This window comes from Oncorhynchus keta, chromosome 9, assembly GCF_023373465.1.
Source record: "Oncorhynchus keta strain PuntledgeMale-10-30-2019 chromosome 9, Oket_V2, whole genome shotgun sequence".
NCBI lineage: Eukaryota > Metazoa > Chordata > Actinopteri > Salmoniformes > Salmonidae > Oncorhynchus > Oncorhynchus keta.
This window is the reverse complement of record NC_068429.1, coordinates 8521545-8538855: the sequence shown is the minus strand read 5'-3', so window position 1 is coordinate 8538855 and position 17311 is coordinate 8521545. Positions and strand designations below refer to the sequence as shown.

Genomic DNA, 17311 nt, shown 5'->3' with positions numbered 1-17311 from the left:
TCTCTCCCTCTCTCTCTCTCCTCTCTCTCTCTCTCTCTCTCTCTCTCTCTCTCTCTCTCTGTCTCTATCTGTCTCATTCTGTCTATCTCCTCTCTCTCCTCTCTCTCTATCCTCTCTCTCTCTCTCTCTCTCCTCTATCTGTCTCATTCTGTCTATCTCCTCTCATTATCTCTCTGTCTCTGTCTGTCTCTGTCTCTCTCTCTCTCTCTCTCTCTCTCTCTCTCTCTCTCTCTCTCTCTCTCTCTCTCTCTCTCTCTCTCTCTCTCTCTCTCTCCTCTCTCTCTCTCTCTCTCTCTCTCTCTCTCTCTCTCTCTCTCTGTCTCTATGTCTATGTCTGTCTCTGTCTCTCGCTCTCGCTCTCTCTCTCCTCGCTCTCTCTCTCTATCTGTCTCATTCTGTCTATCTCCTCTCATTCTCTCTCTTTCTCTCTCTCTCTCTCTCTCTATCTGTCTCATTCTGTCTATCTCCTCTCTCCTCTCATTCTCTCTCTCTCTGTCTCTCTCTCTCTCTCTCTCCCTCTTCCCTTTTCTTTTCGCCCATCTCAGACGGAAAAGGCGGAACTTCAGCAAGCAGGCCACGGAGATCCTGAACGAGTACTTCTACTCACACCTCAGCAACCCTTACCCGAGCGAGGAGGCCAAGGAGGAACTAGCAAAAAAGTGCAGCATCACCGTGTCCCAGGTGAGTGACGCTACAATACACATCCACCACCTGATACGTATATATGACTTCATGAGAGATAAAGTACCGCTTGTCCAGTGGTGCCAGTAACACTATTCTGTCATCTACTTTTCGAGTACCAGTGAATTGAGTATACCTTTGAGGGCTCCTGATTGGCTGAAGGTTGTGGCTACCAGGAAGTGCCATGAACATGCATTGTTTTACAGTTGGCTGTAGATTCCTTCCCAATGTGCATGCCCCCCCCATCATTCCCACCTGCCACGTGTGTGTGTATTGTGTATGTGTTGTCTCGGTCTGTCAGATCTGCTCAGCCTTGTGACACTGTGACAGCGGTGAAAGGGAACTGGAGCGTGTGATGCTGGACGGAGCGTTCGGTCGCTGCGCTAGCCAAGCGCTACGTGCTAACACGTATTTTTTTTAAAAAGTGACCTGCATAGGCCGTGCGTAGGTGGTCACCATTCCTCCAACCCCCTACTCCAACACAACTAGACCTTCTTTATCTATAGGCATTAGACTTTCTTCAACGGAAAGCCCTATTTTACCCTAAGCATGTTTCCTTTTCCCAATGCCCCCCCCCCCCGTGCTCCTAACAACCACATCAATGTCTACTTATCTAGTTACTATCATGTGAGAAACTACTCTCACACCTTTAATTAACAGTATTCCTCAGTTAGGATTTCTAGTGGTTCTGTTTTCTTGGTCCCCCAAAAAATATAAGAGATCATCCCAGTTTGCGCCACAAAAAAAAAAAAAAAAATGCCCTTTTGAAATTTGGGTCTGTAGTAGTAATTGGTGCCTTCCAGCGTAAAGTTGTCCCCCCCCCCATTTTATTTTTCTCCGTGTTGTTAAGCCGTAAAGCATCTGATGTGAAATGTTGTCTCTTTTGTGTTGGGGGAGGGGGTGTGGCCTGAGTGCAGACCTGTCATATGCTGTAAAAAGCCCATTCTTTTCTGCCTTCAGGGTGTGGGAACCACCATCACAGTGTCACAGGTATGTTACGATCTCTCTCCTCATCTGCTCTGTGTTTTTCCTGTTGTCGTATGTCCATGGTCTATGATAATAATCTTGTGTTTTCTCAATACACAGTGGCAGGCTACTGTTCACATGGGACAAGATATACAGATGTATGTGCAGTGGGGCAAAAAAAAGTATTTAGTCAGCCACCAATTGTGCAAGTTCTCCCACTTAAAAAGATGAGAGAGGCCTGTAATTTTCCTCATAGGTACACTTCAACTATGACAGACAAAATGAGGAAAACAAATCCAGAAAATCACATTGTAGGATTTTTAAATGAATTTATTTGCAAATGATACTTTTTTGCCCCACTGTACAGTATAGAAAAAACATTCAAAAAATCCACACAGCCACATACATGCACGTGCACAGACAACCACTAACAGTCTTCATGACAGTTGCATGCAGTTTTACATAGACTACAGAGCAGACTACAGAGCAGACTATAGAACAGACTACAGAGCAGACTACAGAGCAGACTACAGAGCAGACTACAGAGCAGACTACAGAGCAGACTACAGAGCAGACTACAGAGCAGACTACAGAGCAGACTACAGAGCAGACTACAGAGCAGACTACAGAGCAGACCACAGAGCAGACTACAGAGCAGACTACAGAGCAGACTACAGAGCAGACTACAGAGCAGACTACAGAGCAGACTACAGAGCAGACTACATAGCAGACCACATAGCAGACTACAGAGCAGAGTACAGAGCAGACTACAGAGCAGACTACAGAGCAGACCACATAGCAGACTACAGAGCAGACTACAGAGCAGGCACTGGCTCCCTTCGTAGGAGCACCATGGATATGTCACTACACATATTATATACAGGTAGTGGTCACTCTCAGTGGATCAGAGCCCCTCACCTGTAGCCTGCCGGACAGATCTACCAACCTTTTGGCTGTCTTACTTTACAGCTTTATTTGAGTTAGTGGGAGTCTCTGAAGTAGACATTATCCATTAGGTTGTATGAACATCTCAGACAGAACATCAATCTAACGTGGTTGACAGGGGGGAGTCTATTGGCCTGGGGTGAGGAGGAGGAGAGGAGGAGCGGAGGAGAGGAGATGCTAGTGAATTATTGAGCGCAGCTGTTTGGTTTCTCTCTCTGGTGAGTTGGGGGGAGAGGCCGGAGTTGTCAGGTCCCGGTATGGAGCAATACGTCTCAGACTCCCTCTTTCTGTGCTCTCTCTGTTATAATGTATCTACCTCTCTCTCTCTCTCTCTCTCTCTCTCTCTCTCTCTCTCTCTCTCTCTCTCTCTCTCTCTCTCTCTCTCTCTCTCTCTCTCTCTCTCTCTCTCTCTCTCTCACCCTCCCTCTTTCTGTGCTCTCTCTGTTATACTGTATCGACCTCTCTCGCTGTGTCTCTCTCTCTCTCTGTCTCTCTCTCTCTATCCCTCTCTCACCCTCCCCCTTCCGGTGCCCTCTCTGTGCTCTCATATGTTCTCTTTCTCTTTCTCTCCATCTTTATCCTTCCCCCTCTCTCAGAGGTCAGATGACTTCCTCTGTTTATCTGTCTCTCACAGATTGTGTTTTAGGCTAGGTAGCCTAGCAGGTAGAGAGGTGAGCCAGCAGCCGGAGGGTTTCCAGTTCGAATGCCAGGTCTGATGAGGAAATCATTTGACGGGAAGCAAGCTGGCAGCCGGAGGGTTGCCTGTATCAAATCCTAGATGCTATCGCCTGCCGTTGTGCCCTTGAGCACAGCACATAACCTCCGACAATAACTGTTCCACAGGCACCCAGTGTAACAGTCCCCTGCTCCAACCTCTATATGTCTGTAACAGTCCCCTCCTCCAACCTCTATATGTCTGTAACAGTCCCCTGCTCCAACCTCTATATGTCTGTAACAGTCCCCTGCTATATGTCTGTAACAGTCCCCTGCTCTAACCTCTATATGTCTGTAACAGTCCCTTCCCCTGCTCCAACCTCTATATGTCTGTAACAGTTCCTCCAACCTCTGTCTGTAACAGTCCCTAACATCCCCTGCTTATATGTCTGGTCCCCTGCTCCAGAACCTCTATATGTCTGTAACAGTCCCCTGCTCTAACCTCTATATGTCTGTAACAGTCCCTGTCTATATATGTCTGTAACAGTCCCCTCCTCCAACCTCTATATGTCTGTAACAGTCCCCTCCTCCAACCTCTATATGTCTGTAACAGTCCCCTGCTCCAACCTCTATATGTCTGTAACAGTCCCTGCTCCAACCTCTCCAACCTCTATATGTCTGTAACAGTCCCCTGCTCCAACATCTCCAACCTCTATATGTCTGTAACAGTCCCCTGCTCCAACCTCTATATGTCTGTAACAGTCCCCTGCTCCAACCTCTATATGTCTGTAACAGTCCCATGCTCCAACCTCTATATGTCTGTAACAGTCCCCTGCTCCAACCTCTATATGTCTGTAACAGTCCCCTGCTCCAACCTCTATATGTCTGTAACAGTCCCCTGCTCCAACCTCTATATGTCTGTAACAGTCCCCTGCTCCAACCTCTATATGTCTGTAACAGTCCCCTGCTCCAACCTCTATATGTCTGTAACAGTCCTCTGCTCTAACCTCTATATGTCTGTAACAGTCCCCTGCTCCAACCTCTATATGTCTGTAACAGTCCCCTGATCCAACCTCTATATGTCTTTAAGAGTCCCCTGCTCCAACCTCTATATGTCTGTAACAGTCCCTGCTCCAACCTCTATATGTCTGTAACAGTCCCCTCCTCCAACCTCTATATGTCTGTAACAGTCCCCTGCTCCAACCTCTCTAACCTCTATATGTCTGTAACAGTCCCCTGCTCCAACCTCTATATGTCTGTAACAGTCCCCTGCTCTAACCTCTATATGTCTGTAACAGTCCCCTGATCCAACCTCTATATGTCTTTAAGAGTCCCCTGCTCCAACCTCTATATGTCTGTAACAGTCCCCTCCTCCAACCTCTAGTCTGTAACAGTCCCCTGCTCCAACCTCTATATGTCTGTAACAGTCCCCTGCTCCAACCTCTATATGTCTGTAACAGTCCCCTGCTCCAACCTCTATATGTCTGTAACAGTCCCCTGCTCCAACCTCTATATGTCTGTAACAGTCCCCTGCTCCAACCTCTATATGTCTGTAACAGTCCCCTGCTCCAACCTCTATATGTCTGTAACAGTCCCCTGATCCAACCTCTATATGTCTGTAACAGTCCCCTGCTCCAACCTCTATATGTCTGTAACAGTCCCCTGCTCCAACCTCTATATGTCTGTAACAGTCCCCTGCTCCAACCTCTATATGTCTGTAACAGTCCCCTGCTCCAACCTCTATATGTCTGTAACAGTCCCCTGATCCAACCTCTATATGTCTGTAACAGTCCCCTAACATCCCCTGCTCCAACCTCTATATGTCTGTAACAGTCCCCTGCTCCAACCTCTATATGTCTGTAACAGTCCCCTGCTCCAACCTCTATATGTCTGTAACAGTCCCCTGCTCCAACCTCTCCAACCTCTATATGTCTGTAACAGTCCCCTGCTCCAACCACTCCAACCTCTATATGTCTGTAACAGTCCCCTGCTCCAACCTCTATATGTCTGTAACAGTCCCCTGCTACAACCTCTCTAACCTCTATATGTCTGTAACAGTCCCCTGCTCCAACCTCTCTAACCTCTATATGTCTGTAACAGTCCCCTGCTCCAACCTCTCTCTATATGTCTGTAACAGTCCCCTGCTCCAACCTCTCTAACCTCTATATGTCTGTAACAGTCCCCTGCTCCAACCTCTATATGTCTGTAACAGTCCCCTGCTCCAACCTCTATATGTCTGTAACAGTCCCCTGCTCCAACCTCTCCAACCTCTATATGTCTGTAACAGTCCCCTGCTCCAACCTCTCTAACCTCTATATGTCTGTAACAGTCCCCTGCTCCAACCTCTCTAACCTCTATATGTCTGTAACCAACCTCTCCAACCTCTATATGTCTGTAACAGTCCCCTGCTCCAACCTCTCCAACCTCTATATGTCTGTAACAGTCCCCTGCTCCAACCTCTCCAACCTCTATATGTCTGTAACAGTCCCCTGCTCCAACCTCTCCAACCTCTATATGTCTGTAACAGTCCCCTGCTCCAACCTCTCCAACCTCTATATGTCTGTAACAGTCCCCTGCTCCAACCTCTCCAACCTCTATATGTCTGTAACAGTCCCCTGCTCCAACCTCTATATGTCTGTAACAGTCCCCTGCTCCAACCTCTCCAACCTCTATATGTCTGTAACAGTCCCCTGCTCCAACCTCTCTAACCTCTATATGTCTGTAACAGTCCCCTGCTCCAACCTCTCCAACCTCTATATGTCTGTAACAGTCCCCTGCTCCAACCTCTATATGTCTGTAACAGTCCCCTGCTCCAACCTCTATATGTCTGTAACAGTCCCCTGCTCCAACCTCTATATGTCTGTAACAGTCCCCTGCTCCAACCTCTCCAACCTCTATATGTCTGTAACAGTCCCCTGCTCCAACCTCTCCAACCTCTATGTCTGTAACAGTCCCCTGCTCCAACCTCTCCAACCTCTATATGTCTGTAACAGTCCCCTGCTCCAACCTCTATATGTCTGTAACAGTCCCCTGCTCCAACCTCTCCAACCTCTATATGTCTGTAACAGTCCCCTGCTCCAACCTCTATATGTCTGTAACAGTCCCCTGCTCCAACCTCTCCAACCTCTATGTCTGTAACAGTCCCCTGCTCCAACCTCTATATGTCTGTAACAGTCCCCTGCTCCAACCTCTATATGTCTGTAACAGTCCCCTGCTCCAACCTCTATATGTCTGTAACAGTCCCCTAACATCCCCTGCTCCAACCTCTATATGTCTGTAACAGTCCCCTGCTCCAACCTCTATATGTCTGTAACAGTCCCCTGCTCCAACCTCTATATGTCTGTAACAGTCCCCTGCTCCAACCTCTCCAACCTCTGCCTCTGTATTTCTGGTTGTCTATGGGAGGTTGAGATAAAGCAGATGTCCCATTTCAGTTCGAACCTTGTGTCTTCTATGTCTTCACGGTTCCTTTCTTGCTTAATTCATGCATCTCCACTACCATCTCCACTAGCATCTCCAGTAGCATGTCCACTACCATCTCCACTAGCATCACCAGTAGCATCTCCGCTAGCATCTCCGCTAGCATCTCCGCTAGCCTCTCCACTAGCCTCTCCACTAGCCTCTCCGCTAGCTTCTCCAGTAGCATCTCCACCAGCATCTCCACTAGCATCTCCACTATCATCTCCAGTAGCATCTCCACTAGCATCTCCGCTAGCATCTCCGCTAGCATCTCCGCTAGCCTCTCCACTAGCATCTCCACTAGCATCTCCACTAACATCTCCAGTAGCATCTCCACTAGCATCTCCGCTAGCATCTCCGCTAGCATCTCCACTAGCCTCTCCACTAGCCTCTCCGCTAACTTCTCCAGTAGCATCTCCACTAGCATCTCCACTAGCTTCTCCACTAGCTTCTCCAGTAGCATCTCCACTAGCATCTCCACTAGTATCTCCACTATCATCTCCAGTAGCATCTCCACTAGCATCTCCACTAGCTTCTCCAGTAGCATCTCCACTAGCATCTCCACTAGCATCTCCACTATCATCTCCACTAGCATCTCCACTATCATCTCCAGTAGCATCTCCACTATCATCTCCACTATCATCTCCAGTAGCATCTCCACTATCATCTCCAGTAGCATCTCCACTATCATCTCCACTATCATCTCCAGTAGCATCTCCACTATCATCTCCAATAGCTTCTCCACTCATCTCCACTAGCATCTCCAGCATCTCCACTAGCATCTCCACTATCATCTCCACTATCATCTCCAGTAGCATCTCCACTATCATCTCCAATAGCATCTCCACTATCATCTCCACTATCATCTCCAGTAGCATCTCCGCTAGCATCTCCACTATCATCTCCAGTAGCATCTCCACTAGCATCTCCACTAGCATCTCCACTATCATCTCCACTAGCATCTCCACTATCATCTCCGCTAGCATCTCCACTATCATCTCCAGTAGCATCTCCACTATCATCTCCACTAGCATCTCCACTAGCATCTCCACTATCATCTCCACTAGCATCTCCACTAGCATCTCCACTAGCATCTCCACTATCATCTCCACTAGCATCTCCACTATCATCTCCGCTAGCATCTCCACTATCATCTCCAGTAGCATCTCCACTATCATCTCCACTAGCATCTCCACTAGCATCTCCACTATCATCTCCACTAGCATCTCCACTATCATCTCCGCTAGCATCTCCACTATCATCTCCAGTAGCATCTCCACTAGCATCTCCACTAGCATCTCCGCTAGCATCTCCACTATCATCTCCAGTAGCATCTCCGCTAGCATCTCCACTATCATCTCCAGTAGCATCTCCACTATCATCTCCACTAGCATCTCCACTAGCATCTCCACTATCATCTCCACTAGCATCTCCACTATCATCTCCGCTAGCATCTCCACTATCATCTCCAGTAGCATCTCCACTAGCATCTCCACTAGCATCTCCACTATCATCTCCACTAGCATCTCCACTAGCATCTCCACTATCATCTCCAGTAGCATCTCCGCTAGCATCTCCAGTAGCATCTCCACTAGCCTCTCCGCTAGCATCTCCGCTGGCCGTCTCTCTCTTTCCTCCTCTCTCTATTCTCCTTACAGCTCTTGAACCAGTAGCCTAGCCCGATCCGTTTTCCCAGGCGTATCAATATAGTTTGGTCTCTTATTTTGAGAAATTTAAAAATATATATATTTGAGAAAAGAAGGACCTTGCTCTTGCTTGCTGGATACAAAATAGGCTACCGTGTTCACAGAGTGCAATAAAGGGAAATACTGTGTTCTCCCCGCGCTCCAATGTTTATCTTTACAATGACATGTATTAAGTCAGAATGCCCAATGTTAGAATGTTTCCAATCAAATTCATGCATTAAGTTAGAATGTTTTGAACATTGCCCGAAAGGCCAGTCTCGTTGGCCAATGACGGACTGGAAAGAAGAGGAATGTAGTTGCTGAACTGAGACAGGGTAGCCTAGTGGTTAGAGTGTAGAGGCGGCAGGGTAGCCTAGTGGTTAGAGTGTAGAGGCGGCAGGGTAGCCTAGTGGTTAGAGTGTAGAGGTGGCAGGGTAGCCTAGTGGTTAGAGTGTAGAGGCGGCAGGGTAGCCTAGTGGTTAGAGTGTAGAGGCGGCAGGGTAGCCTAGTGGTTAGAGTGTAGAGGCGGCAGGGTAGCCTAGTGGTTAGAGTGTAGAGGCGGCAGGGTAGCCTAGTGGTTAGAGTGTAGAGGCGGCAGGGTAGCCTAGTGGTTAGAGTGTAGAGGCGGCAGGGTAGCCTAGTGGTTAGAGTGTAGAGGTGGCAGGGTAGCCTAGTGGTTAGAGTGTAGAGGCGGCAGGGTAGCCTAGTGGTTAGAGCGTTGGACTAGAAACCGAAAGGTTGCAAGTTCGAATCCCCGAGCTGACAAGGTACAAATCTGTTGTTCTGCCCCTGAACAAGGCAGTTAACCCACTGTTCCTAGGCTGTCATTGAAAATAAGATTTTGTTCTTAACTAGGAAAATAAAGAAAAAATAAATAACCAGGTTATAATAGACAGACCAATCCTGACAATCTTTAGAGAATGTGCCACTTTCTTGGAATGAATTGTTGTGTTGTAAATGCATGAGCCTCGGTAACCATAGAAATACAATGTGTTCTATTTCTATGGCCACAACATTGACATTAGACAGTAGGTTAGTCCAAATATTATTCTCCTAGATGGAATACTCATCGCACTCTTTGGTGACAGCTGTAGATTGGTGATAGTTGGCTGGCCATCCACACGACAGTCCTGATTGGTCCTTGCAGACTCTGGGACTGGAATATGAGCGACTCTCGTCCACAATGCTTTATTTATTTATCTAATTTTGAGTTGAAATCATGACTGGCCGAAACGTCACGACTTTAACTCAGAATTAGGTCAATAAAACATCAAGATTTTAATTGTGAGCAAGAGTCGCTCTTGTTTACTTCAGAATGCTCCTTTTGCTCACGTTCGGTTGACTCCTCCTACTCCTCTCCAGGGGCGGGAACAACCTGAAGTAATGTTTTTTCAAAATGGTGGACAATGTCTGACTCACTACATTATTTCCCCTTTATCTCTCATCCTTCCCTCTCTCTCTCTCTCTTTCTCTCTCTCTCTCTCTCTCTCTCTCTCTAATCCCTTTCCTGGAACTTGCCGATGTCCTACTCAGGTGTCCAATTGGTTCGGCAACAAGAGGATCCGGTACAAGAAGAACATCGGCAAGTTCCAGGAGGAGGCTAACCTCTATGCAGCCAAGACAGCGGTGACAGCAACCCACGCTGTGGCAGCAGCCATCCACAACAGCCAGGCCAACTCACCCACCACGCCCAACTCTGGTAGGCACACTCGGTGGTAAGACCAGAGTCGTATGTATATGTTGCGGTAAATGTGTAAAAACACGGTAACATATATATATATATATATATAGATTTGGATAGTAACACAGGAAGTGGTGTTCGATACTGATGATTTCTGGTTTCGCTGTTATTGCTGCTTCCTAGTTTCTTGTTTTTTCCTACTCTTGTAATTGATTCATTTTTCTTTTGTTATTTTGTTTTCATTGTTTCACTTATTCAACTTTCTAAGAAGTAATATATTGTAGACGAGGGGTATCAAACATACGGCCCATGGGATCCAAAAAATAAATAAAACCATCTATATACATTTAAAAAATAAATGAAAACTGTGTATAAATGATATTGGACCTACATTTATGCAGTCTTTTCACTCGGTCCAGGTTGCTAACAATCACTGAAATGAAAGCTAGAGGGTCAAGGAGCATAAAACAATTCCCCAAACTATGGTTAGAGGGCTATTTGTTTCTCTCACCATCTTGACTGACAATTGTTTGGTCCATTTTGACTGCAAGGAAATATAACACATTTAGAATACGACCCTCCAGACCTCTGTAAAGACTGAATGAGGCCTGCGGAGGCAGAGTGAGTTTGACACCCCTGTGACTGTGGTACTGCTAGGGATAGTTGGGTGGCTGGTTGCTAGGGGTAGTTGGGTGGGTGGTTGCTAGGGGTAGTTGGGTGGCTGGTTGCTAGGGGTAGTTGGGTGGCTGGTTGCTAGGGGTAGTTGGGTGGGTGGTTGCTAGGGGTAGTTGGGTGGCTGGTTGCTAGGGGTAGTTGGGTGGCTGGTTGCTAGGGGTAGTTGGGTGGCTGGTTGCTAGGGGTAGTGGCGTGTGTGGTTGCTAGGGGTAGTTGGGTGGGTGGTGGGCGGGAGGGAGAGAGGGAGGGACATCTGGCATTGTTTGTTAAAATTGCAAATGACAATTAAATATTGATAATAAAAATCAACACAACAAATTATTAAAATGTTCACGCTCTGACGTCAAATCAAATCAAACCTAAGCCCATGTTTTTTTTTTTTATCTTCATTTAATGTTCTATAGCAGTGCTTACAATTCCAATACAATTGATGTAGGCAATGAGACTCGGGGCTTAATGAAGTCATGATGGGAGGTTTTCAAGTCCCTTCCATTTTCTGTTATCCAGGCTTCCAGATGAAAGATGAGGAATTTCAACTGGACTCTGCCGAGAGCAAAAACTCCCTTTTAACCAACATGTTCACCGCCGGTACTGGTTCTCTTTTAGGAAACCTTTTATGTGTTGTGGTCATTCATCCCACCTAGAACTGGTCCTTCCATCGGCCCCTTCTCACACCCCCGACCATAGTGGAAGCTTGTCTCCCTCTCCAACACCTCAACCTGAATTCAATTGGTTTCATTTAGGATATGAGTACACTAGTTCCTGTTTAGGTTGCTTCATTTAGGATACGAGTACGCTAGTTCCTGTTTAGGTTGCTTCATTTAGGATAAGAGTACGCTAGTTCCTGTTTAGGCTGCTTCATTTAGGATACGAGTACGCTAGTTCCTGTTTAGGTTGCTTCATTTAGGATATGAGTACACTAGTTCCTGTTTAGGTTGCTTCATTTAGGATATGAGTACACTAGTTCCTGTTTAGGTTGCTTCATTTAGGATACGAGTACGCTAGTTCCTGTTTAGGTTGCTTCATTTAGGATACGAGTACGCTAGTTCCTGTTTAGGCTGCTTCATTTAGGATACGAGTACGCTAGTTCCTGTTTAGGTTTCTTCATTTAGGATATGAGTACAGTAGTTCCTGTTTAGGTTGCTTCATTTAGGATATGAGTACGCTAGTTCCTGTTTAGGTTGCTTCATTTAGGATATGAGTACACTAGTTCCTGTTTAGGTTGCTTCATTTAGGATATGAGTACGCTAGTTCCTGTTTAGGTTGCTTCATTTAGGATATGAGTACGCTAGTTCCTGTTTAGGTTGCTTCATTTAGGAAAAGAGTACGCTAGTTCCTGTTTAGGTTGCTTCATTTAGGAAAAGAGTACGCTAGTTCCTGTTTAGGTTGCTTCATTTAGGATATGAGTACACTAGTTCCTGTTTAGGTTGCTTCATTTAGGATACGAGTACGCTAGTTCCTGTTTAGGTTGCTTCATTTAGGATATGAGTACGCTAGTTCCTGTTTAGGTTGCTTCATTTAGGATACGAGTACGCTAGTTCCTGTTTAGGTTGCTTCATTTAGGATATGAGTACACTAGTTCCTGTTTAGGTTGCTTCATTTAGGATATGAGTACGCTAGTTCCTGTTTAGGTTGCTTCATTTAGGATACGAGTACACTAGTTCCTGTTTCATCTCCCTTCCCTCTGTCCTTACTCTCTCTGTTTTCATCTCCCTTCCCTCGGTCCTTACTCTCTCTGTTTTCATCTCCCTTCCCTCTGTCCTTACTCTCTCTGTTTTCATCTCCCTTCCCTCGGTCCTTACTCTCTCTGTTTTCATCTCCCTTCCCTCTGTCCTTACTCTCTCTGTTTTCATCTCCCTTCCCTCTGTCCTTACTCTCTCTGTTTTCATTTCCCTTCCCTCGGTCCTTACTCTCTCTGTTTTCATTTCCCTTCCCTCGGTCCTTACTCTCTCTGTTTTCATTTCCCTTCCCTCTGTCCTTACTCTCTCTGTTTTCATTTCCCTTCCCTCTGTCCTTACTCTCTCTGTTTTCATTTCCCTTCCCTCGGTCCTTACTCTCTCTGTTTTCATTTCCCTTCCCTCTGTCCTTACTCTCTCTGTTTTCATTTCCCTTCCCTCGGTCCTTACTCTCTCTGTTTTCATCTCTTTCTTTTGTCCTTTCTATATCTACAGTCTTCTTGTTTTGGATAGTTTAGTTGTCCGGATGTATCGATCAGTGAGTGTAATGTAGTGTGACGTTGCCCCTAGACGCATATCTTGGGGTCAGTTTAGCACTTCCCCCACTAATGGTTAAGATTAGGATTGGGTAAAGGGAAGCTGATCCTAGATCTGTATGTGTTCTTATATTCAGCTACTTCCATCTCTCCTCTCCAGGTTCCTCTGCCTCTTTTAGCCTCCCTAACTCTGGGGACATGTTCATGAGCATGCAGAGTCTGAATGGGGCCTCTTACCAGGGGGCTCAAGTCGGAGCTAATGTGCAGTCACAGGTAGGTCAGGGTGAGAGGTCAGGAAGAGAGGTCAGGGTTCAAGGCTTTACTTAAGGGTCACATACTATTGACTGTACTAGGTTTGGGGTCAATACCCTTTAAAAACAAATTGGAGTCATTCCATGAATTGGAATAATGGAGACAATTTGGCCTTCACTTTCTCTGAGGATTTCGTTGAATTAAATGGAATGATTTTGAGTTTGAATGAGATTGGACTTCAACTCAAAACCGTAGCAATTCATTGATAGTCGACTGGTAATGTCCAGTCTGGGTACAGCAGGACATTATACTGTCGGTTATGCAGCTTGATTATTTATTATCTTAGAAGGTGTTCGTCAGGTGTAAGAAATATGGCTTTAGATATTATAGACCTTTTGACATATTTCTGTATTTCTATATGACAGTATATTGTAGATTACAGGTTCTGTTATATGAGAAGGTTGAGTGTCTGGCTTTGACTTGAGCTCTTGGGCTGGGATTCCCCACTTTCTTTACTTACCTGTCCCGTGTCTGTTCTATACTGTCTCATGTCTGTTCGATACTGTCCCATGTCTGTTCTTTACTGTCCCATGTCTCTTCTTTACTGTCCCATGTCTGTTCTATACTGTCCCGTGTCTGTTCTATCCTGTCCCATGTCTGTTCTATACTTTCCCATGTCTGTCATTTATTTTAATGTCCCGTGTCGGTTCTATACTGTCCTGTGTCTGTTCTGTTCTATACTGTCCCGTGTCTGTTCTGTTCTATACTGTCTGTTCTATACTGTCCCGTGTCTGTTCTATACTGTCCCATGTCTGTTCTGTTCTATACTGTCCCATGTCTGTTCTATACTGTCCCATGTCTGTTCTATACTGTCCCATGTCTGTTCTTTACTTTACTGTCCCATGTCTGTTCTGTTCTATACTGTCCCATGTCTGTTCTGTTCTATACTGTCCCATGTCTGTTCTTTACTGTCCCATGTCTGTTCTTTACTTTACTGTCCCATGTCTGTTCTTTACTGTCCCATGTCTGTTCTATACTGTCTCATGTCTGTTCTTTACTGTCCCATGTCCGTTCTATACTGTCTCATATCTGTTCTTTATTGTCTCATATCTGTTCTTTACTGTCTCATGTCTGTTCCATACTGTCCCGTGTCTGTTCTATACTGTCTCATATCTGTTCTTTACTGTCCCATGTCTGTTCTTTATTGTCCCATGTCTGTTCTGTTCTATACTGTCTCATGTCTGTTCTTTACTGTCCCATGTCTGTTCTTTACTTTATTGTCCCATGTCTGTTCTGTTCTATACTGTCTCATGTCTGTTCTTTACTGTCCCATGTCTGTTCTATACTGTCCCATGTCTGTTCTTTACTGTCTCATATCTGTTCTTTACTGTCCCATGTCTGTTCTTTACTGTCCCATGTCTGTTCTTTATTGTCCCATGTCTGTTCTGTTCTATATACTGTCTCATGTCTGTTCTTTACTGTCCCATGTCTGTTCTTTACTTTACTGTCCCATGTCTGTTCTGTTCTATACTGTCCCGTGTCTGTTCTGTTCTTTACTGTCCCATGTCTGTTCTGTTCTTTACTGTCCCATGTCTGTTCTTTACTGTCTCATGTCTGTTCTATACTGTCCCATGTCTGTTCTTTACTGTCTCATATCTGTTCTTTACTGTCCCATGTCTGTTCTTTACTGTCCCATGTCTGTTCTTTATTGTCCCATGTCTGTTCTGTTCTATACTGTCTCATGTCTGTTCTTTACTGTCCCATGTCTGTTCTTTACTTTACTGTCCCATGTCTGTTCTGTTCTATACTGTCCCGTGTCTGTTCTGTTCTTTACTGTCCCATGTCTGTTCTGTTCTTTACTGTCCCATGTCTGTTCTTTACTGTCCCATGTCTGTTCTGTTCTTTACTGTCCCATGTCTGTTCTTTACTGTCTCATGTCTGTTCTATACTGTCCCATGTCTGTTCTTTACTGTCTCATGTCTGTTCTATACTGTCCCATGTCTGTTCTATACTGTCCCATGTCTGTTCTTTACTGTCTCATGTCTGTTCTATACTGTCCCATGTCTGTTCTATACTGTCCCATGTCTGTTCTTTACTGTCCCATGTCTGTTCTTTACTGTCCCATGTCTGTTCTTTATTGTCCCATGTCTGTTCTGTTCTATACTGTCTCATGTCTGTTCTATACTGTCCCATGTCTGTTCTTTACTTTACTGTCCCATGTCTGTTCTATACTGTCCCATGTCTGTTCTATACTGTCCCATGTCTGTTCTGTTCTATACTGTCTCATGTCTGTTCTATACTGTCCCATGTCTGTTCTTTATTGTCCCATGTCTGTTCTTTACTTTACTGTCCCATGTCTGTTCTGTTCTTTACTGTCCCATGTCTGTTCTGTTCTTTACTGTCCCATGTCTGTTCTTTACTGTCCCATGTCTGTTCTTTACTGTCTCATGTCTGTTCTATACTGTCCCATGTCTGTTCTTTACTTTACTGTCCCATGTCTGTTCTTTACTGTCCCATGTCTGTTCTATACTGTCTCATGTCTGTTCTTTACTGTCCCATGTCCGTTCTATAATGTCTCATATCTGTTCTTTATTGTCTCATATCTGTTCTTTACTGTCTCATGTCTGTTCCATACTGTCCCGTGTCTGTTCTATACTGTCCCATGTCTTTTCTTTACTGTCTCATATCTGTTCTTTACTGTCCCATGTCTGTTCTATACTGTCTCATGTCTGTTCTATACTGTCCCATGTCTGTTCTTTACTGTCTCATATCTGTTCTTTACTGTCCCATGTCTGTTCTTTACTGTCCCATGTCTGTTCTTTACTGTCCCATGTCTGTTCTTTATTGTCCCATGTCTGTTCTGTTCTATACTGTCTCATGTCTGTTCTTTACTGTCCCATGTCTGTTCTATACTGTCCCATGTCTGTTTTGTTCTTTACTGTCCCATGTCTGTTCTGTTCTTTACTGTCCCATGTCTGTTCTTTACTGTCTCATGTCTGTTCTATACTGTCCCATGTCTGTTCTTTACTGTCTCATGTCTGTTCTATACTGTCCCATGTCTGTTCTATACTGTCCCATGTCTGTTCTTTACTGTCCCATGTCTGTTCTTTACTGTCCCATGTCTGTTCTTTATTGTCCCATGTCTGTTCTGTTCTATACTGTCTCATGTCTGTTCTTTACTGTCCCATGTCTGTTCTTTACTTTACTGTACCATGTCTGTTCTGTTCTATACTGTCCCATGTCTGTTCTGTTCTTTACTGTCCCATGTCTGTTCTGTTCTTTACTGTCCCATGTCTGTTCTTTACTTTACTGTCCCATGTCTGTTCTGTTCTATACTGTCCCATGTCTGTTCTGTTCTTTACTGTCTCATGTCTGTTCTTTATTGTCCCATGTCTGCTCTGTTCTTTACTGTCCCATGTCTGTTCTGTTCTGTCCCATGTCTGTTCTTTACTGTCTCATATCTGTTCTTTACTGTCCCGTGTCTGTTCTTTACTGTCCCATGTCTGTTCTTTATTGTCCCATGTCTGTTCTGTTCTATACTGTCTCATGTCTGTTCTGTTCTTTACTGTCCCATGTCTGTTCTGTTCTTTACTGTCTCATGTCTGTTCTTTACTGTCTCATGTCTGTTCTATACTGTCTCATGTCTGTTCTGTTCTATTACTGTCTCATGTCTGTTCTTTACTGTCTCATGTCTGTTCTATACTGTCCCATGTCTGTTCTATACTGTCCCATGTCTGTTCTTTACTGTCCCATGTCTGTTCTTTACTGTCCCATGTCTGTTCTTTACTTTACTGTCCCATGTCTGTTCTGTTCTATACTGTCCCATGTCTGTTCTGTTCTTTACTGTCCCATGTCTGTTCTGTTCTTTACTGTCCCATGTCTGTTCTTTACTTTACTGTCCCATGTCTGTTCTATTCTATACTGTCCCATGTCTGTTCTGTTCTTTACTGTCCCATGTCTGTTCTGTTCTTTACTGTCTCATGTCTGTTCTTTATTGTCCCATGTCTGTTCTGTTCTATACTGTCTCATGTCTGTTCTTTACTTTACTGTCCCATGTCTGTTCTGTTCTATACTGTCCCATGTCTGTTCTTTACTTTACTG

At 45.0% G+C, this 17311-nt stretch overlaps 1 pseudogene; it reads left to right on the top strand.

Annotated features, from left to right (window-relative positions):
- LOC118381766 (pre-B-cell leukemia transcription factor 3-like) overlaps nt 1–17311 on the top strand; it is a 153432-nt pseudogene that overhangs the window by 107502 nt on the left and 28619 nt on the right.